This window comes from Plecotus auritus (assembly GCF_963455305.1).
Source record: "Plecotus auritus genome assembly, chromosome: 2".
Lineage (NCBI taxonomy): Eukaryota > Metazoa > Chordata > Mammalia > Chiroptera > Vespertilionidae > Plecotus > Plecotus auritus.
Genome location: NC_137771.1, coordinates 54,877,046 through 54,902,099, shown reverse-complemented (window position 1 = coordinate 54,902,099; position 25,054 = coordinate 54,877,046). Strand labels below are relative to the sequence as shown.

The 25,054-nt window shown below is 39.2% G+C and overlaps 1 pseudogene across 1 annotated transcript; it reads left to right on the top strand.

Annotated features, from left to right (window-relative positions):
* Positions 1–21,641: 21,641 nt before the first annotated feature.
* On the top strand, positions 21,642–21,942 carry LOC308241821 (cytochrome c-like; annotated as a pseudogene). The gene has a single exon. The product of its transcript is annotated as a cytochrome c-like (transcript).
* The last annotated feature ends 3,112 nt before the right edge of the window (positions 21,943–25,054 follow it).

The window sequence follows — 25,054 nt, the reverse complement described above, 5'->3', positions numbered from 1 at the left end:
TTCCCCCTGCTTAAGAAATAGAAAAGAGATAATGGTTTTAGTTGCTTTGTTTGTTTGTTTGAAGAAAATATTTGGTTTACATTTCTGGCCATCAAATTGGGAGTAACTAGATTGTAGAGATTCCCTAGGTGCTAGACACTGTTCTAGTATGTACTTTCACACATTATTTTAATTTAGCTTTGATAGCTCTGATGGCATGAACACACATATACTTTAAAAAAATATGACGGGTCTCAGGATTCAAAGGCAGGAATCCATATAAGGCTTTCAGACTCCCCCTTCCACCCCCTTCAACCCTCAACAATCTCTGTAATGAAGGCAATGTACCATTAAAACGGGATTTTTTAGGGGTGAAAAACACAGGTTTAAGAAATTTTAAAAATTAAGGGGACCATGAAAGAAGCACAGGGCTGTAGAGCAGCAGAAGGTTTATTTCTATAGAATAGGGCAGTGGTCGGCAAACTGCGGCTTGTGAGCCGCATGTGGCTCGTGAGCAGCAGTTTGCCGACCACTGGAATAGGGGAACTGAAAAGCTGCAATAGGTACATTTCCATAGAATGAGGGAGCTGGAAACAGCAGAAGGTCTATATTTACAAAATAAAGGGAAGGAACCCCCTCATTCAGAGGAAGAAGAAGAAAGCCCAGAGGGGATAGGAAAACAATGAGGAAGGAGGAGCGGAAAAACCTCACACGTCCCAAGTGAGGTTAGCCCAGTGGTCGGCAAACTCATTAGTCAACAGAGCCAAATATCAACAGTACAACGATTGAAATTTCTTTTGAGAGCCAAATTTTTTAAACTTAAACTATATAGGTCGGTGCATTGTTATTAACTTAATTAGGGTACTCCTAAGCTGGCCTTTGTAAAAACGTCCTCAATCTGATTGAGGTACGTTCGCTAAGGTCGACGCCGTCCAACTCTCCCATCCACACTCATCTTGTACACTTGTTTTGTCTATCTCCTTTCATTCATCCTCTCTATATGTCTGAACCATCTCAACAAACCTTTCTCAATCCTCGACACTACATCTTCTTTCACTCCACAACGTTCCCTAAAATTAACTTAATAAACTTTACTTAAAGTTTTAAGTCTTAGTTAAACTATAGGTACGTTGAATAAAACTTGATATCATACTTAATAACGATATTGTTTATTGATAAAATTAAATGCCTTACAATTTACCTTACAATATCCATAAAATTAAATCATGACAATGAGTGACAAACAATAATGTGAACAATGGCCTTGCATCTCCTTGGAAAGTTTGGGTAAGTCAGGTTTGTATGTTGTTGTTTTTAATTTTAGGCATGATTCCAGGTTTTCATCAATAAGACGACTTCTCAATTTACTCTTGATAAGGTTCATGCTTGAAAACGATTGTTTGCATAAATATGTAGACCGAATAAGGAAAGAACAACAAACGCTAGTTTTTTCAGTTGATTATATGAGTCAGGAATACTATTCCAGGTGTTAAAAATCAACATATCTTCCTTCTCCAGGTCTTTCAAAGCAGATCACTTGTGCTGTGAACTAAGTTCACATTTGTTTTTCTCCAATATTTCTATATCAGCACAAAGACATTCAAATTTCGAGCTCCACAATTCTTTGTTTTTTAAATCCAGCAATTGCATTTCAAACTTGCCAATGTCAATATTAAAGGGAGAAAAATTTAATTCTGTTACAGTAGCATTAAGAGTTTTTTTTTTAACAAAGGCTAACGTCACTTTGCTGTTTCTGAATTCCTGAAACCTGTTGAGAAAAGCTTCCCTCATATTTAAAAGTGTTGTTTTGAAATTGCAAATGCCAATATCAGAATTATTTTCTTGGCGATGTTTCAACAGGCTTGGAAAGTGAATCAAAGTTTCTCTTTCAAAATCTTGAGCAAAAAGAGATAATTTGTTTTTGAATGAAATAACTTCTTCTAACATTGAAGAAATTGTGTTTCCTTTCCCCTGTAGTTTACAATTAAGCTGATTTAGATGAGATGTAACGTCTACCATGAAATAAAATTTTTGGATCCACTGATCGTTCGTTAGTTCTGTATAGTGAACACCCTTCTCAAGGAGAAATGCTTTAATTTCTGTTAATAAGGAAGCTAAACGTTTCAAAACTTTTCCTCTTGATAACCAACGTACCTTGTTATGCAGCAGCAGATCTGCGTACTCACTCTCCATTTCAACTAAAAATTCTTTAAATTGGCGATGATTAAGAGCTTTAGCTATAATGGAGTTGATAATGTTAATCACCAATTCCATAACTTTGCAAATTTCTTCTGGAAATGTCTGCGCACAAAGCGCTTCTTGATGAATGATGCAATGGTTTACATTTGTAAGTATCTCGTGATTAATTTTTTCTTTCAAAATAGCAACAAACCCGTTTCTTATGCCGGTCAGACTTTTCGCCCTGTTGAAATTGAGACAATTTTATTGAGTGGAATATGATGTTTTTCAATGCACTCAATTACAGCATTTGCTATATCCTCTCCACGTGTTTGATCTTTGAGTGGCAATAATCCTAAAAGTTCTTCTTTAGGACCTGTAGATGAAATAAATCATACAAAAAGTGAAACTTGCGCTGTATCATTTATGACACAAGACTTGTCAACTGCTATTGATAAAGCTGAAACCAATTTAAGATCTTCGACTTGCTGGTCGGTTATATTCGAAGACATTTTTGACTGTTCTATCTTTCACTGTTTTAGCAGACAATGGTAACACTTTAATTTTTTTTTAGAATATCTGCTTTGTTCTTAAAATCCTGAAATAGCTCTTCTGATGCATTTATAAAACAACTTTTTATGTATTCACCGTCTGTATATGGTTTTCCTCTCTTAGCAATCTCTTGACTAACCACAAAACTTGCAATATTAACATTGTTGGAAGATTGCATCCAGTAATTAAATACAGAACTTGGTTTTTCTTAACTCTTCTGAAGTTCCTCAACTGCTTTCTTCCTTGCATCACTGACAGGATATTTTGTACTAAATGACACGTGTTTAGTTGTAAAGTGTCTCTCCAAATTTGATTTCTTGTTATGCACCAATTTTTCCTGACAAATAAGACAGGTCGGAAGGCCATTTAAGTTTTGAATAAACACGAAAGTCTCGGTCCATTCAACTTTAAATTCACAGTTTTCGTCTTCTGTTTTTCTTTGCTTCTTCTTTGTAGCCATGTCAAACAGGGCACCTAAAAAAAAGTTTCATTTTATAATAATAAAGCCACCAACACAAAATAATTACAATTCTTAAATTGAGACAAAAATACCTGGAGGATTTGCAGCCGGTTGGAAAAATACAGGTAACTTTATGCTTTGAGTAGGTACTTTTGTCACCCGCGTGCGATTTGTGGACGCGACTAGCACTAACCACAGCACAATGAGATGCTGACTGGCTGGCTCACTCAGCTCCTGCATAAATCGTGCTCGCCTCCCCCGCGCTGCGTACCCTGCGGCCCGCCTGCGTCGCGTCTCCCGTTGCCCGACCGACTGACACCCCCACTTCTTCTAACACCACTTCTTCAAAATAGACTCGCCCAGGCCGAAAACCGACTTCTGTGCATGGGCCACAAAGTCTCAATCGCACTGTACGTGCGTGCCCGCACGTGGTATTTTGTGAAGAGCCACACTCAAGGAGCCAAAGAGCTGCATGTGGCTCTGAGCCGCAGTTTGGTGACCACTGGGTTAGACCTTTGAGTTCAGGAGTTACCATAGTAACCAGTCCAAGGGAATAGTGACCAATCAGAGGGAATATCCAGGCACAAAGATCTGCAGCCTTTATAAACCATGGAAACAGGGACTTGGAGGGACCCTTTCCCCCTCCCCACGTGGGAGTCTGCGGGATTCTTTCCCCCTCCCCATGTGGGAGTCTGTACTTGTTCTTCAATAAATTTCCACCTTTGCTATTCCACCTTCTGTCCATGGATTCATTCTTCAACTCCGATGGACAAAGAGCCTGGGTACCATTTTGCCCACAGAAACACCACATGTTCCAGTCCAAAAATCCCTCCTCACCATTTCATATATTTTCTTAGAAACTCCTATTGCAGAGTAATACTAGTGTGGAAATGGTTATTTCAAAGATATTAGAGTCATAAAAAATATTAAAATATTCCTAGGAAAAGGCTAATGAGAAGGACTGTGGAGGAATGAAATCAGAATATCTGAAAATAACTGCTGACTCTGCCTCTGACTTTAGTCAAGTCACTATATCAGTGATTCAATATCTTGATTTAGAATAAAGGTTTATTAGGTAGGGTAATGGCTAAATTTCTGCAACAAGGACCCACAAAATTAGTGGTTGCAATGCAATAGAAACTTATTTCTCACTTAAAAATTTTGTTTCAGATGCAATTCAGGTATGCTGGTTTCTTATATCCTTTATCCCACTGAAACCAGACACAATGGGTCCAAGGCTGCCTGTCACTACTGAGCCAAATTAAGCAGAGACGGGGTTGAGTCATATGAGCAGTTATACCAATAATGCTGGCAGTATGGGGAGAGCAGTCGGTCACCCTGGAAATTCTGCTCTGACCCCCCTCACCAGTTGGCTGATTATATACACACGAGGGAGAAGATAGCTACGTGCAGCTGCTAGCTGCAAATGTAACATGGAAAGGGCAGGGTAGAGTCTGCAGTCCAGCCTTCAGGAGCTCAAAGTCCAATAATAAGGTGGCTAACCTTCTATGATGTTATAAACAGCTCAGCCCATTCCTGGTGATACTGAATTTTTGGATTGGAACACGGATTCTTTGTCTGCTGGAATAGAAGAATGAATCTATGGACAGAAAGTAGTATAGCAAAAGTGGAGATTTATTGAAGAATAAGTACAGACTCCCACGTGGGGAGAGGGACGAGTCCCACAGAATGGACTCTCATGTAGGGAGGGGGAGAAGGGTCCCACTGGGTTCCCTTTCCTTATGGCTTATAAAGGCTGCAGATCCTGGTGCCTTGATATCTCCTCTGATTGGTCATTATTCCCTTAGACTGGTTACTATAGTAACTCCTGAGCTCAAAGGTTGAACCTCACAAGGGACATGTAAGGTACTCCATCTCTCCTTCCTTATTGTTTTCCTATTCTCTTTGGGCTTTTCTTCTTCTGAATGAAAGGCTTCTTTCTCTTTATTTTGTAAATATAGACCTTTCTTGGCTACTTCCAGTTCCCTTGTCTTATGGAAATATACCTGTTGCTGCTTCCTTGTCTTATGGAAATGTACCTTCTCCCACTCTGTGGCCCTGTGTTTTTTTCCATGGACCCCAATTCTTAAAAAAATCCCTAAGCCTGCCTATATTTCCATAAAATCCCTGCTTCACTGGGACCAGAGAATGGTCTTTGTTCCTGAGAAAAACTTCCAGAGGAGGTCAGGTTCCAGGCACAGCAACCAAATCAAAGCGTGTCGTATCCTTGGTCTGTTCTCAAAATGTATTTCCTTTCTGAGTCATGGACCCATGGAGGCATCTTATCTTTTTACAGCCTTGTTTCATCTTCAGTTTCCCAGGGTCTGTAAGAAAACTTCTTAACTATAGTTAGTAAGGTGAGTCATTATTAAACAATTGTGGCTCTATTCTTATTACATGCCCTTCCCCACTATCACCACCATTTTCTAAGGAATTTTCTGCATCTGCTTCATTGCAGATATATTGATATCATGTCTGTGCTCCAGGCTGTAGGAAAGAAGAAAAATAAAGGCCAATGCAAACTATTTCCCTTTAAGGTCTGAAGTGTCAGATTTTTCATTATTTCTTCTTTTAGTCTATGGGTGTTAACTTAGTCATTTGACCATACCAAATTACAAGAGAGCTTAGGAATTGTTAGAATAACTGGGTGGCCATACGTCCCACTAAATTTAATTACTATGGTAGAAAGAGCTAATGGATTTGGGATGACAACATGCAGCCTGCCTCTAATAGGCTGACATTTCTCTCATTGTTTTATAAGTGCAAAGAATTTATAGCAGTCACCAAGAACTAATACCTAAATACAAATACTAGTATATTTTATTTTTTTGGAGGCAAAGCCTAACTTAAGATGCTTCTGGGGCATGTAGCCAATATCTACATGATTGTATGATTCACAAGTCTCTTTTATTTTAGTAAAAATTATATCACTGAAAAGGATTTGTCCTCCCCCGCCTTTCTTCACTCAAGATCATATTCACCACTGTGTGACTCCTGGTATATAGTGAGCTCCAGGTTTTCTAGTGTCCGGAGACCTGTGGCCACTTTCCCCAATCTCATCTTATATGTGTTGACAAGCATTCCCATCCCCCAAGCTTGCACAGTCAAGTTACAATTGGCTAGTTATTTTCATTGGGCAGTTGTTTTTGTAGAGCCCAAGTTAGAGGCATAAAAGCTGTTCAGAATTTTCTCTTCTGAAAGACAAAATTATGCTTTTGACAAGGATATTAATAATAGTGGAAAACAAATCTCAAGTCTTAAATTTGGCTTTATTCCAGTTTCTGCAATTTCCTACTTATAATTCTACTAGAGGCCCGGTGCACAAATTCGTGCACGGGTGTGGTCCCTTGACCTGGCCAGAGGTTGGGGCCAATCGGGGCTGATCGGGGCCGGCCGCCTGGGGGAAGGAACCGCAGTAGGTTGGCCGAACACAGGAGGTTGGCTGTGGGAGCACACTGACCACCAGGGAACAGCTCCTGCATTGAGTGTCTGCTCCCTGGTGGTCATGCGCATCATAGCAACTGGTCATCCGGTTGTAATGGTCACTTAGGCTTTTATATACATAGATCTTGCTGGGGCTGACCAGCACCTCTGAACGACGATGAACAGATTACTCAGACACAGTTTGACTGTGAAAGAGACGGCTAAGGGGCTCCTGGCTCTAATGTCCAGAGCAGCCTGGATTGCCTGCCTTGTTAGCCTTTTATTGGAACTTTTATCTTTAGATACAATCAGTAGGGTAAGTAATCTTGGGAGGACACGCATGTTCTTATTGTCCTCTAGGTAAGGGCATCAGGGATTAAGCATAAGGATTCCAGTAAACACCAGGGGTCTACACATGCACAGACTTCTTTGGAAAGGTTAAGGAATAATTAAGGGTGTCACCTTTGGCACTCCCCTAAGTCTCCCCTAAGTCAGAATTCTGATAAACAGGGCAGGTGGCCTTCCACACACTTCCCTTTCCTCAGAATGTCCTCCTTACAAACTTTCCAACCAAGTCTCATGCTTCCCAACACTATCTAAGAAACATTGCATAATACTAGCCCATGCTGATAGACATGGGCTATAGTTGAAAATATACGTGCAGATTTCCAGTTTCCATAGTCATTTCCTAGGTACCCAACTCTAAATGTTAGTGTTAGGAAGTTTTATCCTAAAATATATATTAAAATAAATGAGACACATGGAATTCAACCTATAAGAAAGTCATATAATAGAAATGATTCTTCTGCTATGCCAGATTCCCAGCTTTAGAATGCAAAGATACATAATTTCAATAATTTGATAATTGTCAATATGAACAAGTCTCATTGACAGATAAACATTACCTATCATCTTTAATGAATATGTGCAAACATACTAGTGACATTATTCTGTGCCTTGCTTCATTTATTTTCATTTAGTCAGACATATTCTAGTGCAATGAGATCTAACTAATTTGTTGGTTAAATATTTTTAATTGATTTTTAGAAAGAGATGAAGGGAGAAAGAGAGAAACATCAATGTGAGAGTGGAACATCAATTGGCTGCCTCCTGCACACTCCCTACCAGGAATTGAGTCCCCAACTCGCACAGGTGCCTAGCCTGGAATCAAACCAGCAATCTTTCAGTGAACTGGCGGTCACCCAACCAACTGAGGTACACCAGCCAGGGCGAGATCTAACTAATTTTAACCATAAAGAATATACTATTTCATTACATAGAAGGACAATCATTTACATAATTAGTGCCTGTTGATGGGCTTCTAGATTTCCCCCCCAGATATTTGCTATTATATATAGCCCTGCCATTTTCATCCTTATGCCATACATCCTTGAAGAGAGATTTTTAGAATGATTTTACAAAGTTTCCTTTTTCTCTTTGACTTTATTGTTGTTCAGTTAAAATTTTGAGATAAGTTATAAAAAACAAAGTAACATAAGATCTAAATATCATATCATATAAATATAATATCATATGCAAATCTATCTATCTAGTTATACCTATATCTATGTATTTTTATTGCTTTATATTTATCTAGCTCTTCTACATTCTGGCCTAGGACAGAGTGCTTCTACCCTCCTGCCCTTTAGTAAATTGTTGCTTTTGGCTGAATGGTATCTTTTTAGAGATTACTTTAAAGCAGTTACATATTCCTGAAACACACAGCTGTTTACATTGTTATCTGCCTATCTCAGAACCCAGCTTCACTCTTCATTTTGGCTGAGATAGTGGAGTTTTGTTCAGTTTTATTCTTTATGACATTCTTCTATTTTAAATAAGGGAGAGAGTGGAAATAAGTCTTTTGTAGTTCTTCAACATGATCACATCTGTTTTTTTCTAAAGAAAAACTATTGTGCTGTTTCTTAATTTTCAGCAATAATAGATTTTTTCCCTTTTTTGTATATATTTGATGGTCACTCCTCCAAAACCTAAAAATGAATCAGATTCTATAGTGATTTAGAAGATCAGAATCCAGTTTTTAATTCTTCTAGTGATTTTCTTTGTTTTTTTAAAGTGAATGTGTCTAATGTGCACATATATCAAATCATCATATTTTACAGTTTAAATATTTTACTATTTAATTTGTCAATTATACCTCAATAAACCTGGAAAAAAATAAAGTGAGTCTTTCCAATTCAAAAGTACCAGTTACTAACATAAAAACAAAACAGAAACAATAATAACTTTTGACTCTTATTCAAGTGAAATAGATATTCAATACACCCTTCTCTGGCTTTTTATCATAATTCTAAGATTTAAAAAATTTTAAAATCCACATTATCCTTATATGTTGTTGTTTTTTTTTATATTTTATTGATTTTTTACAGAGAGGAAAGGGAGAGGAGAGATAGCTAGAAACATCAATGAGAGAGATACATCGATCAGCTGCCTCCTGCACACCCCCCACTGGGGATGTGCCCTCAACCAAGGTACATGCCCTTGACTGGAATCGAACCCGGGACTCTTCAGTCCGCAGGCCGACGCTCTATCCACTGAGCCAAACCGGTTCTGGCTGTTTTGTTTTGTTTTTAAAGAGATCCTAAGAGAAGGATATTTTTTAAAAATATATTTTATTGGATATTTTTTACAGAGAGGAAGGGAGAGGGATAGAAAGTTGGAAATATCAATGAGAGAGAAACATCGATCAGCTGCCTCCCACACACTCCCTACTGGGTATGTGCCTGCAACCAAGGTACATGCCCTGACTGGAATCGAACCTGGGACCCTTGAGTCCGCAAGCCAACACTCTATCCACTGAGCCAAACTGGTTAGGGCTCCTTATATGTTTTTTAAAACCATAACAAGTACTATGGATTTGGAATATTACTTTACTTACCTTTTTTAGAGATTTTGTATATGTGCTACTTTTATCTGTACTTAGAATTTGTCTTAACATATGAATTTTTTTTATTTACTGTCATAATCTTCACCTTTCTTTACTTCATCATCATCATATTTAGATAATTTATTTTATATCTGTTCTATTTTTTTCCTCTTGAACCTATCATTCTTAGATTGGATTTATACTCACTCTTTGTAGTTATCACCTTTAAAAAATACTTTGATTTCTTTCTTTACTGTTTTAATTTTGATAATCTCAGATTTCCTTATCATAAGGCCTGATTTTCTTTCTAACCTTGTTCTACCTCTTTTATGTAAAATGCATATTATGTTAAAATACACATACATTAAATTTTGCTATTTCACTTTAGGTAGCTTGAGTAATTTCCTACTTTTCTATAGTCTTCTTTTTTATTTTTTAAAATTTTATTTTATTTATAAAATTGATTGGGGTGACATTGGTCAGCATCCTATCTAATAAAGAGGGAATATGCTAATTGACTGTCACGCCCTCACAAGATGGCGGTGCCCACAGCCACAGGAAGGCGGCTCCTAGTCCCCTCAGCTCTGCCTCATCCATCCAGAGTCCCCCAGTCCCCTCAGCCCTGCCTCATCCAACCTCAGTCCCCCAGTCCCCTCAGCCCCACCTCATCCAGTCAGAGGCCCCCAGTCCCCTCAGCCCTGCCTCATCCAGTCCCCGCAGCATCCAGCCTCATCCAGACTCAGTCCCCCAGTTCTCTCAGCCCCGCCTCATTCAGCCGGAGTCCTCCAGTCCCCTCAGCCCCGCAGGGGAGGGCAGTTGGAGACAATCAGGCCGGCAGGGGAGCAGTTAGGCATCAATCAAGCAAGCAGGGGAGTGGTTAGGGGGCTATCAGGCTGGCAGGAAGAGTGGGAAGGGCAATCATGCAGGCAGGCAGGCAGGCAAATGGTTAGGAGCCAGCAGTCCCGGATTGTGAGAGGGCTGTCTGACTGCCAGTGGGATTGGGCCTAAACCGGCAGTCTGACATCTCCCAAGGGGTTCCAGATTGCAGAGGGTGCAGGCTGGGCTGAGGGACACTCCCCCCCCACCCCTGCATGAATTTTGTACACCAGGCCTCAGTGAACATGTAAGTTTCAGATGTGGGTTTCTATGTTATAAGATCTGTATATTGCACTATGTCTATAATCTTCCTTTGCACCATCATCTCAATACTGTTTTGTCTTCATTTCTACCTATGCCCTTTTGTAGAATCTATTCTTTCTAGGTTCTTCTCCTTGTCCCCACCAGGATAGTTAACTGCTGTCTTATGAAATTTCACTTTTTAAATGAAATAGTTTTTAGAAATATGCTCTTATCCTCAGATTCCCTCGAATGATCTTTTGTCTCTTTAGCTATGATACGTTTCCTTCATCCATGACACCTTTTCTTTTTTATTCATCTGTGAATTGGGAAAGATATTTATAGGTCTAATATTCCCATGTCAGGTCCCTGATGCATTGTCCACTTGCATCTGCTACCTCCTCCCACTTACATTAAAGGATGAGAGCCAGGTTGGTTATGCAAGCTTCTGTCATGATTGACAGACACTCAGGCATGTTTTTAGAGTGTGTCTGGAAGACCTGGGCTCAGTAATCTCTCTTACATGTTTTCTGTCTCATCTTGAAAATATTGTAACCCCACCTTATCTGCAGTTTCACTTTCCATGGTTTCAATACATGTGGTCAATCATTGTTTGAAAATATTAAAGGAAAAGTTCTAGAGATAAACAATTCATGAACTTTAAATAACAGGCCATTCTGAGCAGTATGATGAAATCTTGCCAACTGGGACGTGACATCGTTTTGCCCAGAGTATACACGTCATATACACCACCTGCCCATTAGTCACTTAGCAGCCATCTCAGTTATCAGATTGACTGTGATGATATCACAGTGCTGTGTTCAAGTAACCTCTATTTTACCTAAAAATACCTCTGAAGCACTCACATAACTTTTACAGTATATTGTTATAATTGTTCTATTTTATTATTAGTTATTGTTGTTAAACTATAACCTAAATTAATCTATTATAGGTATGCATGTATAGAAAAAAAACCATATATATACTCCATATATATACTAGTATAGAGTTTGATTCTAACCACATTTTCAGGCATTTTCAGGGGGTCTTGGAAATATATCCTGAAGATGAGGTACTGTAGAGTGAAAGAATGAACACATTCCCCTGTATGCAGAGCTCTCAACACTTACCTTGACTTTCATAAACCATTTTATTTACACTATATCCTTGAATACAACACAGCTCTGCCTCACCATTATATATAATAATTTTATATTTAATGGCAATTATACTCTCTAACTGGAAGGAGAAATAAATTGCAGATGAAGAAAAGAAGGAGTAGGCAGAACTCTCTTTTGCAGGCTTAGAATGTTGTCTCTCTATTGGGGGAATGACTGGCTTTTATCTGGTCAGTATAGCTCCATGCACCAGACTTAGGTGCACTGCTTAGATAGTGATACTGGATTACATTATTCCATGGTCTCTCTTCTCATCTGTAGGTTGGAGCATGTGTTTTGTAGTCAAAAATACGTCTTTCAGTTTATCTCTATCAGTAATATAAATACTAGGCATTTTTCTAGGATTGTGACATGTGGCTTTCTTTCATCATCTGTTCCACAATCACTTGATGTCTTTTTTTCTTAATGTCACAGCTAAGTTGACCAGGGACTTTCCCAGTTTTAGCATGAGTCTCAGTCACTCCTCAGTCAGGCAAAGTGAAACAGCTGGTTACCTTAACATATACAGCTTGTTAATTTTCCTAAATTTTAAGTTTGATTCTTTTATTTCATTGTTCTAAAACTTTTTAGGGTTCCCTGTTTTCTTGCAATAAAGCTGTTTCTTCCACTAAAATACTCCATGATAATTTGGGTCATTTCTGCATTTATTTATTCTGGTCCAGCTAATTGCTATCTTTTTCTGGCTAATAATATATTTTAGCATTTTATGATTTTCTAAAAATGTCAAATTTTTAAAATTATTTATTTGTTCATAACATTGTCTTGTACTTTTAAAAATTTATGCTATGTCTGTGGTGTTTTATGTTTCTATTCTAAATACCCCATTTTGTCCTCTTTATCTTAATTAGTTTTGCTAGAGGCTTGTTTTTCTTATTAGTCTCTTTTGTATATACATTTTTAATTATTTTCAGATATTCAAATGTACATTTGTCTTCTTCCGATTCATATTTATCTGCTATATTTCTTCTTCCCATTGCTTTCATTCCTTTTGTGTTCATTTGTCTTCAATGTTTCTTCTAAAAACAACATATGGCTAGATTCTGTTTTCTTTAATCCAGTTTGAGAGCATTTATCTTTTCATCATCATAGATATTCCATGCATAATGTAATTATTGATTTCTTAGAAATTTCTTTTATATTTTAATTTTTAATGTATCATATCTTTTCCCCTCGCTTTTAAAAATTTTTCCATTAGAAATACAATTAAATGGACCATATTTTCTATTTCAATTTTTGTATTATTGATTTTCTGCTATTTTCTCATATAATATCAGCCATCTGTGGGCCAGACACAAAACACTGGTGGATTATATTCCTCTGGTTGACTTGGTGAATAGGAATAATATAAATTTTATATTCCAAAATTGCTACTAATACTGTTCTGTTGCAGAAGGCCAGAGAAAAACCAAGCAATGCTTAGAGAAATGGAGTCACACTTTATTATTATTACGCGTGGGCCCAGAGAAAAATGTCTTTCAAATTCTAGGCAAATAAACATGAAGGAAGATTTCCTATTTATACTTGTTCCAGCTCTTTGTCTCCCAAATAAGGGTTTTCCGGTCCCCTTTGCAAGTTCTTAAAGAGCCCTATGTGTTGGGGCTTTGAGACCTCAACCAAAGGCCTGGCCTGGTGCCAGCACTGATAACTTCATCAGGGAAGGTTTATGGCGTCTGTGGATCGGGAGTAGTCTTATTTTCCTTATTATTTAAGCAAGCAAGCATTTACAGAAGCCAAAATAGCAGGGTTAAAATTTCAAACAGCAATTTTTATATAAGATGGATGCTTCAGTTCTTCTAGGCTAGATCACTGATTATTTATCCTAGAATAAAATCCCTCACCACATTCCAGCATATTTTTGCTCAGTTTGTTTGTTTATTTATTTATTTATTTATTTATTTATTTATTTTTTAAATTCAGGTATTGTACTCAGACAGGGAGAGTCAACTTATGTCATAGTTGCTAGGACTACATGATTTGGGCCATAACCAATGGGCAGACATTAGCTAGCTGGTCTGCACCTGTTGATGTATTCTGTGCAGCCTTCCCAACTTACTGCTGCTGCCTTTCTTGTTACTCCTGTATCAGGAAGTGTAAACACCTATAATGTTGGGGTTTGGGAGAAAGTGCTAGTGCTTCTGATTCATGTTTATGACTTTTCATGTAGCTATTCAAAAATGCTTCCCACCACCACCACCATTTGGTCTTCTCCAGGCTGGAAAATATAAGCTGAATACTCATATTTAATGGAAAAAAAAGTGCCTTTTACCCTTGGCCAATTTTCCAAATTCTATCCCGAGACCCTGGTTAATACAAGGCAATGAGAGGGAAAGGGAAAAAAATAGTACTTAGGATGCTCAACTCTAACTTGTCATTGATCCTTTTCCACGTCTGGTTGTGTACCTATTTAAGTTCCTTCTTGAGTTTTCTAAGCTCAGATTTGCCAGATTTTATGGACATAGCTGAGTGTAGATCTGCATTAATTAAACTTGCTATATCATTTTTTAACTCAGTTTAAAGGTAGAAGATTGCAGCTAGTACTCAAAGTATTATTTTTTCTTTGATCATGCTAATAAATCTCAAATAGTGCCTCATTCTGAGTATTTTTTTTCTGACTCTGTTTGTCCTGCTAGATGAGATAAAATTTCCTATTTGCTCTACATGCCATGCTTATCTCAATCTTAGCATTTAAAACTTCTTAGTGGACAGTATCCTCCTTGATGGAACAAAAGTGTATCTCTCAAGTAAATGTATAACATCTAGTAAAGTTCCCAGTACAAAGTTTGCTAAGTTATTTCTCTACCAAATATCTCTAGGAATGTAAATTGCAAATTATCCCAAGAAAAAATAGTCATTTAATGAAATGTTCTAAAATGAAGAACTCATTTTTTTTTTCCAAATCTGTGATTTTGAGAACTGGAAAATATGCTTTTAATTTTCAAATTCCAAAACTTACATCAGTTTGAGAAAGTAGCATAGAATATACTTACTTATCTTTGCTTGAAGCCTTATCTGAGAATCATGAGGCTAAGATTGGGAAGTGTGATTAATGTTTGCTTTCTGTGGATAATCCAAGCCTAGATGAAACAGGCTAAACATAAACAGATTTAACAGATACTGTTTCTCATAAGAATCTTAAAGTAAACTTTATTAAAACCGAAAAGTAATTATTATGGATAAAGATGATAAGTAACAAGCCATAAAAAAGGGGTAAATGGCATGCAATATTCCAGGATGTATTTACTCATCTCAGTCTAATTTGCCAAGGACAGAGAGGAAATAAAAGTTTAAGAATCACAAGCTTCAACTTGGCAATTCTTAATGTGAAATATGTTCTGAAATTAAAAAACATTGATGTTTCTAAACATATTTGTTTCTTGTCTATGTAACACAGATCCTACCCTTGGCCAGCTTCTGAAGATGCAAGACAAATAAAACTCTTAAAGAGCTTTTTCTAATACCCATAGCATCAGCTTATATATGTTCTAAACAAGTTCTGACTCAACTGAAGCATTGATAACACTAGAATAGTTTAGAGTTGCCTGCACCCGTGTTACAATGTCTCAACCAATATTTAGTGCATAGTGTTTGACAATCACAATAATGATCTAACATGACTGGAGAGTCAATTTTTCAGAGGCTAATTGATCACTTTCAAATCTATAAATAAACTGCACCCACTTTATTCTGCCATCAAGTAAATTAGCCGGATGTAGCTTTAGTTGTTGAGCTAATGCTTTGATTTTGTTTGAATGAAACAATACTGAAATTTTTAGGAGAAAAAAAATAAATGAATGCGATCTTTAGCCTGAAGTAGCAATGTATATTAATAGAGATGATTATACAATTTAGACTTACCATTTTAGAGCATTGACACCTTAACAAAACCCATCTAAAATGCTTATTGAAAATGTAAAGTTTCTGATTTATGTATTGATTATTTACTTGTACTGCTATCACATTTCCTTCTCTTTATTTTGCTCTTTCTGTTTATGTTCTCAAGTGATAAATTTTTCATGTTTCACATTTTTATTTGGTTTACCTATTTATTTTGTGTTCATTTTGCATGTAGAATGGGATAAGTCTGTAGAATAATGCCATTGATTTTGAGTTTTACATTGCTATGGGGCAAATACTGCATAAGAAGGTTATCTGATCTCTAATTTAATCACATGGAAATATTGTCAAAGGAAAAACTCACTTCATAACAATGAGAGGCCTGTGCCTTTGTGAAATATATTTAGCTATAAACTCATTATATAGCATTAATGTATAATTTTCTTATTTTCTACCACAGTTAGATGAGAATTATTGTATAAAGCTATTGGATTTGAGCAAAAGTGAATATATAAGAAGTCTTTATGTGAGGTGATTTAAGCATATCTAGGTTAGTTATCAGTCTTGATAATGTTGTGGATACACAGCAACTAAAGCAAACAAGTGTTTTGGGGGAATACACTTTTATGCTATTTAAAAATTAAGCTTCAGAAATGAAATGGTGTGTTAGGTGATAGCTCTACCACCCGAAGTAGCACTTACTTCAAGATAGATAAAAAACTATATGTTGAAAATTTACAAAAAAGCTTCTTGAAACATTCCATAAACTTATGGCTATATTCATCTTCTTTGGGACTTCATCTAAGCCTTTAAAAAAGAGACATATTACTTTCTGATTATAGTGCCATTTTTGAAGTACTCCATTTATGTTTTTAATGACTTTCATATCTACTTCCTTATGTAGTTTATAGCATATTTGGGCTTTGTAGGCTAGGACAGTGGTCGGCAAACTGCAGCTCGTGCAAACTGCGGCTCGCTAGCCACATGCGGCTCATGAGCCGCAGTTTGCCGCTCTGTTGACTAATGAGTTTGCCGACCACTGGGCTAGGAGAAAGGAATAACTATAGACAGTGGGATGCACTGCAGTTGACTGAATGTCTGTATTAGGAATAAGCCAGTGAGCACAGGAAACAGTGTCTTTAGGGAAAGACCCACAAGTGTAAAATATCCCTTCTCTTATTATTTCAACTGTGTTAACATGATATTTGCTCTTAGTAATTGAATTACAAAGACATAATCCAACCAACTTCAAAATAAGTGATTAACTTTATTTTGCTTTTTGGGATCACTTCTTGCCCATCTTTTACATAAACAGTTGCAATGTCATGCTTTAATAGTGCCCGCTTTAAGTAGTCAGAAAATCTGGCATCTTGTCTTACTCATTCCTCTACATTGTCACAATTTAGCTGAAGCTCCATCATGGTAATGAATAAAAACAATGCTATGAATTCTCATTGCATATAAATTATTTCCCTAGAAGGCAATGGGATTTTTATTTTACTGCAACTTTTACTACAATGTCTGCATTAACTGAAATATTAACCAATAATAAATTCATTTATGAGAAAAAATATGAAAGTAGACATTGTAATTAAAACAAGAAAAAATTCCCCCAATCTATATCTTTCTCTTGATGAGGTAACATAGACTATCCTATCTAATAAAAGAGTAATATGCAAATTAACCACCACTCTGATACACCCACAAGCCACGGCCACCAGCCACGCCCACCAGCCAATCAGGAGCAAGTATGCAAATTAACCCAACCAAGATGGCTGCGGCCACAGAGAGAGCAGGAGGGAGGCGTGGGTTTCCCCGGCAATGGAGGAAGCCAAGCTTTCCGCACACTCTGGCTGGCCCACTCCAGGCTACAAAGTTTCAATTATAGAAGGTAAATAAATCCCAACAAAAATGGTGGCAGCCATGGAGCTGGAGAGAGCAGGAGGCTAGGGTTGCCACCGGCCATGGAGGAAGCCAAGCTTCTGAAGCCTTGGCCTGCCTTGGCCTCCACTACAAAGTTTCAATTATAGAAGATAAATAAATCCCAACAGAAATGGCTGCCACCACAGAGCGAGCAGGAGGCTTGGCTCTGCTCCAGGCTACAAAGTTTCAATTGTAGAAGATAAATAAATCCCAGATACCAGGGCCTCCGCTTGGGTCATGGGGGGGCATGGCCGGCCTGCAAACCACCACAGGCCCCTCACCCAGGCCACCCCACACCCCAAGGGAACCCCCAACCTGATCCAAGACACCCTTCAGGCCAAACCAGCTGGCCCCCACCCGTGCACCAGGCCTCTATCCTATCTAATAAAAGAGTAATATGCAGATTGACCATAACTCCAACACACAAGATGGCTGCCCCCTTGTGGACACAAGATGGCCACCACAAGATGGCCAGCAGGGGAGGGCAGTTGGGAGGAACCAGGCCTGCAAGGGAGGGCAGTTGTGGGTGATCAGGTCAGCAGGCGAGGGCAGTTGGGAGGGACCAGGCCTGCAAGGGAGGGCAGTTGGGCAATCAAGCCTGCAGGGGAGGGCAGTTAGGGGTGACCAGGCTGGCAGAGGAGGTAAGTTGGGGGTGACCGGGCCTGCAGGGAAGGGCAGTTAGCCTGATAAGGGCAGTCCTGGATTGTGAGAAGGATGTCCGACTGCCCGTTTAGGCCCGATCCTGGTAGGATCGGACCTAAACAGGCAGTCGGACATCCCTCAAGGGGTCCCAGATTAGAGAGGGTGCAGGCTGGGCTGAGGGACACCCTTCCCCCCTGCCCCTCATGCACGAATTTCGTGCACCGGGCCTCTAGTTGTCTAATAAAAGATCAGTATTCCAGAAGATGTTTCTTAAAGGAGATTCTGCTGAATACTGGTGGTTTTCGATGATCTATTAAATGGCTGATATGAATTTTAATGTTTTCAAAGAAAAATAAATTTGCCTGGAGACATATCATATGTAAATTTAATTATAGTTTTTATATATTCTCATTATATCATTAATAATCTTAACATCTTTAATGGTTGACATTGTTTTTACAAGAACCTTTCAGCCAACATTCAATTGACATTTTCAAAGAACATAATTTTACATGATTTGTGTTTTGGCATTTTCAATTATTTAATTTCCATTTTGTGAATATATTATTTGTTTTAATTCATCACTATGGCAGATGTACCCTATGGTGATCCTCCATGATGACTACCCTTGGCGTCCATGTCTTTATGTAATCACCTCCTTTTGAGTGTGGATGGGAGCTATGACTTGTGTCTAACCAATAGAATATAGCAAAGGTGATAGAATGTCACTTGTGATTAGGGACCTTATGTAAGACTCTATGCTGGATAAACTGGAAATAGAAACTCTCCTTGTAGCCTGATACAGGGAGCAACCATATTAGAGAATCCCATGTGGCAGGGTTCTAGAGGAAATGGCTAGGGACTGTGGGTCACCTGTGTGGGTGACCTCTGGCAACTGAAGTCAACCTTATGCCTGCTGAAAGCTAGGGCCCCGAGTCATATAATAACATGGAAATAAACTGTGTCAATAACCTGAGTGAGCCTGCAATGGATTCTTCACCAGCCAATCACCTGAATGGGAATGCCGCCGAGCTAATACCTTGATTAAGCTTTGAGGGATCCTGAAAGAGGACTTGGTCAAGTCTTGATAAGACATCTGCTCTATGAAAACTGTGAAATAATAAATGTGTCTTTTTTTAAGCCCCTAAGGTTGTTGTCACTTGTTACGCAGCAATAGAAAACTAGTAAAATCACCAATTCACAATGATGTATCTTATGGCTTAGAAATGGCTCATGAGGGAGTAAAAGTAGCAATATAATATTAGAACTCAGAATCAAGTTGTACTCATAGCGAACAGGGCTGTACTAAGATGTAAAAATGTTTGTGCTAGGTAAGTGAATCTGAAAGTTGAACACGTGTACAAATAACAGAAGAAATCCTGGTATATAATTTTATTGGAACAGTGATTAGTTTGTTCCAATCTAAGTCCAGTTTATTTTATGAAATACTGGAGGCCCAGTGCACAAATTCATGCACAGGTGGGGTCCCTCAGCCTGGCCAGTGATTGGGGCTGATGGGGGCCGGCCATTAGGGCTGGGGGAGGTTGGCTGGTCACGGGAGGTTGGCTGTGGGAGTGCACTCACCACCAGGGGGCAGCTCCTGCTTTGAGCAGCTGCCCCCTGTTGGTCAGTGCGCATCATAGCAACTGGTCAACCGGTTGACTGTTCATTTGGTCATTTGGTCATTAGGTTGCTTAGGCTTTTATATACTATATACTAGAGGCCCAGTGCACGAAATTCATTCATCAGGTGGGGGATCCCCTCAGCCCAGCCTGCACCATCTCCAATCTGGGACCCCTCAGGAGATGTCTGACTGCCAGTTTAGGCCCGATCCCTAAGATCGGGCCTAAACTGGCAGTCGGACATCCCTCTCACAATCCAGGATCACTGGCTCCTAAGTGCTCACCTGCCTGCCTGCCTGATCACCCCTAACTGGTCACCTCCAACTGCCCCCCTCTGCTGGCCTGGTTGCCCCTAACTGCCCCCTCTGCCGGCCTGGTCACCCCACACAGCCTGCTGTTCAGTCATTTGATCATCCCTCAGTAACCCCCCCTGCCAGCCTGGTCACCCCACACAGTCCATGTTCGGTCATCCGTCTGGTTGTTTCAGTCGTGACAGCCCCTGGCTTTTTATATATTAGGATAGATTATATCAGATTTTCATATAGTATTTTCAAATTAAGCAGTTATCAAAAAATAGTAGTTTTTTGATAAGCCAATCAAATTTATTTATTTTTCCCAAACTACAACAAATGAATATTTTCTAGTAAAAAAAAAAGACTTTTGTCAGTAAATACAAATGAAAGATTAACTATAGAAGAAACATTCAAAATTGCACTCCATATAGCATTAACAGAGAAGAGGCTTAGAAACCCAGACAGATAATATGTTCAGAGAGAAGAGCAGACTTAGCAGTTGGCAGAATTCCTCTATCAAATGGCACTCTTTGTCATCACACTATCAGTAGCATATAATATAGAAGAAAAATTAATAGCCCATCTGTGTGATAGTAGATATAGAAATTTGGGATGGTCTAAAACAATATCAAAAGTATGAATCAGCCTTAGGCATGTGTTTGGAATGTATATAAGGCCCAATGAGTATTTTTTTAACTTTTTAATTTTGAAATACATTTAGATTTATAGAAGTTTTGAAAATATTGTACAGAGGGCTCCTATATACTATGGTTTCCATCTAACATAACTATGATAAATTTATCAAAACTAGGAAAATAGTATCAGAAAATTATATTAACCTTAATTATATACTTTATTCAGATTTCAATAGTTTTTTTGTTTGTTTGCTAATGTCCTCTTTATAATTCAGCTAATAATACAGTTTTCTGGGTTGCATTTGTCAGTCTCACCTTAGTGTCCCTGAGTCTGGGAAAGTTTCTCAGTCTATGCTTTCCCTTCATAACGTTGACACTTATGAAGAGTATTGATCAGTTATTTTGTAGAATGTCCCAATTTAGATTTGTTTGATGTTTTCTCATAATTAAACTGGGGTTAATGATGAGGGGGAAGATTACTGCAGAGTGGAAACGCCCTTCTCATTGCCTCACTTTGTGACATCACTGTGACATACTGTTGGGGACTTTAACCTTGTTGATGTGGTTAAGGTGATGCCTGCCATGTTGCTCCATTGTAAACTTTTTTTCCCCCTTTCTGTATTCTTTCATTATTTTCCCATATTCATTCGTTAGAAGCAAAATAAGAAGTTTATGAAATAGGATCATGACCTAGGAGAATAACTGAATTAAAGAAGACACAATTTAGTAGCTATTTGGGGAGAAATTCCCTTCTTCCCAAGTGTCCAGAATCAAGTGACTGAGGAGGCAAATGCCACTTTACCTGTGCAACAAAGGGAAATGGACTCAGACTTAAAAAAAAAAAAATTCTCCAGAGAGAGTGGGACATTCGGCTTGCAAGTGGGGATCTCCATGTCGTGCATGACTACTGAGTGATTTAAAAATGGGTGATGTTGGGAAGGGCAAGAATATTTTTGTTCAGAAGTGTGCCTGGTGCCATAATGTGGAAAAAGGAGGTAAGCACAAGACTGGGCCAAATCTTCATGGTCTCTTTGGGCAAAGGCAGGTCAGGCCCCTGGATTTTCTTACATGGATGCCAACAAGAACAAAGGTATCATCTGGGGTGAGGCTTTGGAGAATCCCAAGAAGTACATCCCTGGAACAAAAATGATCTTCACTGGCATTAAGAAGAGTGCAGAAAGGGCAGACTTGTAGCTTATCTCAAAAAAGCTACTAAAGAGTAATAGTTGGCCACTGCCTTGTTTATTATAAATGTCTCATGCCTTTTTTTATGTGTACCATATTTAAATTGATCTCATACACCAGATTTCAGATCATGAATGGCTAATAGAGCATTTCTTCTGGGCAGTCCTGATTTACATAAGATTGGTTTGTGGTTAAATGAATATGGTCAGCTTTTTGAGCTTTGATGATAATTTTGGTTCAGCACGTGCTGTCACTGTCCTCCCTTCTAAAAATATGATTGGACTTGATTCCTAGTGTTCAACTTTTCATAGAGCTGGTGATTGCCATCTCAAAACCTCTAGGAGATTGGCTTATATTTAGATATATATGACTGGTTGTGTTAATATGTTTACATTCTGAGGAAATCCCTTCCCTGTCTCTTAGACCTGCAAGATTTGCTTGTGTTTCAAGTTGTTCTCACTAGCCTGTTAAAAGGCAAGAGCTGCAGATAAGCTGGCAGTTACCATTTTATCTTTGTGGTCCCAACTGTGCCATTTAATAAAATTCCCTATTTCTAAACTGTTGCCTTTTACTGAATGAAAGGCATTTTAATGTGGTTTATGTATACTATCAAATAAAGAGTATTTAGTACTTAAAAATTTTTCTCCAGCACTCACTTATTCATGGCATACAAAGTTGCTAGGTTCATCTTGTATTTTCTCATTCATAACCCTAATCAGCCATTGCTCTATAGTCCTGGTCCTTTGTGTCAAGTCTATTGATGAGCCTGTTGTAGGCATTCTTTTTTAAAAAAATATTTTTATTGAGTTGATTTATTTCAGACAGAAAGGGAGAGGGAGAGAGAGATAGAAACATCAATAATGAGAGAGAATCATTGATAGGCTGCCTCCTGCACTGGGGATCAAGCCCACAACCTGGGATATGCCCTGACCAGGAATCGAGCCCATGACCTCCATGTTCATAGGTTGATGCTCAACCACTGAGTCACGCCGGCTGTGGTGTTTTATTTTTATTTTTATTATTATTATTATTTTATTTCATTTTCATATACAAAAAAGATAAAACTTGAAATAATTCTAGATTTTTTCTCCTATTCTGTTGGGGTGTGGCTGTTTCTTCACACGTTGGGAGGGGGGGAACTATATTCACATCGGTTTATTTGAGGACCCAGTGCAGAATTCAAGCAGCAAAACCCCAACTTAGCAGAGCTAATTTCAAACTTGACACTCATTTCTAAAATTACCACCAGAAAAAGGAACAAAGAGTCACTGCAAATGAATGAACTATGATACAGAGTTCTTTCCAAAATGTCTTCATTTTGCAACTGTAATTACATGGAGGTCTGCTTTAGGCCATTTTTGATGTGTGGGTGTATATGATATATATATATATATATATATATATATATATATATATATATATATATATGTGTATATATATATATATGTATATATATATATATGTGTGTGTGTAATATATATATCAGCATACATTTGAAATCCAGACAGGGTAACAGCAACAAACTTAACTCTGAACTCTGTGTATGTGTGTATATATATATATATATATATATATATATATATACACACACACACATATATATATATATATATATGTGTGTGTGTGTATATATATATATATATATATATATATATATATATATATATATACTAAAGGCCCGGTGCACGAAATTTGTGCACGGAGGGGGGGTGTCTCTCAGCCCAGCCTGTACACTCTCCAATCTGGGACCCCTTGAGGGATGTCCGACTGCCTGTTTAGGCCAAATCCTGGTGGGATCAGGCCTAAACGGGCAGTTGGACATCCCTCTCACAATCCAGGACTGATGGCTCCCAAGTGCTCGCCTGCCTGCCTTCCTGATTGCCCCTAACCACTTATGCCTGCTAGCCTGATCACCTCCTAACCACTCCCCTGCCAGCCTGATTGATGCCTAACTACTCCCCTGCCAGCCTGTTTTCCCCTTACTGCCCTCCCCTGCAGGCTTTGTCACCCCTAACTGCCCTCCCCTGCAGGCCTAGTCCCCCCAACTGCTCTCCCCTGCAGGCCTGGGTTGCCCCCAACTGCCCTTCCCTGCAGGCCCGGTCACCCCCAACTTTCCTCCCTTGCAGGCCTGCCCCTCCCAACTACCCTCCCCTGCTGGCCATCTTGTGGTGGCCATCTTGTGTCCACATGCGGGCAGGACCCTTGACCACATGGGGGCAGCTATATTGTGTGTTGGAGTGATGGTCAATCTGCATATTACTCTTTTATTAGATAGGATAGAGACATGGTGCATGGGTGGGGGCCAGCTGGTTTGCCTTGAAGGGTGTCCCAGATCAGGGTGGGGGTTTTCTTGGGGTGTGGGGCGGCCTGTGGTGGTTTGCAGGCTGGCCACGCCCCCCGACGACCCTAGCAGAGGCCCTGGTATCTGGGATTTATTTATCTTCTACAATTGAAACTTTGTAGCCTGGAGCGGAGCCAAGCCTTCTGCTCGCTCTGTGGCGGCAGCCATTTCTGTTGGGATTTATGTATCTTCTATAATTGAAACTTTGTATCCTTAAGTGGAGGCCAAGACAGGCCAGGGCTGTGGAAGCTTCGCTTCCTCCAAACCCACGCCTCCCTCCTGCTTGCTCCGTGGCCGCAGCCATCTTGGTTGGGGTTACTTTGCATACTTGCTCCTGATTGGCTGGTGGGCGTGACTTGTGGGCATGGCTTGTGGTGTAGCAGAGTGATGGTTAATTCGCATATTGCTCTTTTATTAGATAGGATAGATATATATACACACACAAACACTAATAAAAGAGAAAGATGCTAATTGATCGTAGCTCCGCTATGCCCACAGCCAATCAGGAGTGATATGCAAATTAACCCAACAAAGATGGAGGGTAAATTTGCATATGCAGGTGGGGCAGGCAGCACCTGACACCGCCCGCGGGGTCCAGGCTGCGATTGGGGACAGGCAGGCAGAGCAGGCAGTGCTAGACACCGCCTGTGAGGTCCAGACCGCAATTGGGACTGGGAAGGTGGAGCAGGCAGTGCCTGACACTGCCCATGGGGTCCAGGCCATGATCGGCGACCTGGGCAGGTGGCATGGGCAGCTCCTGACATCGCCCGTGAGGTCCAAGCCTTGATCGGGGACCTGGGTGGGCGGGG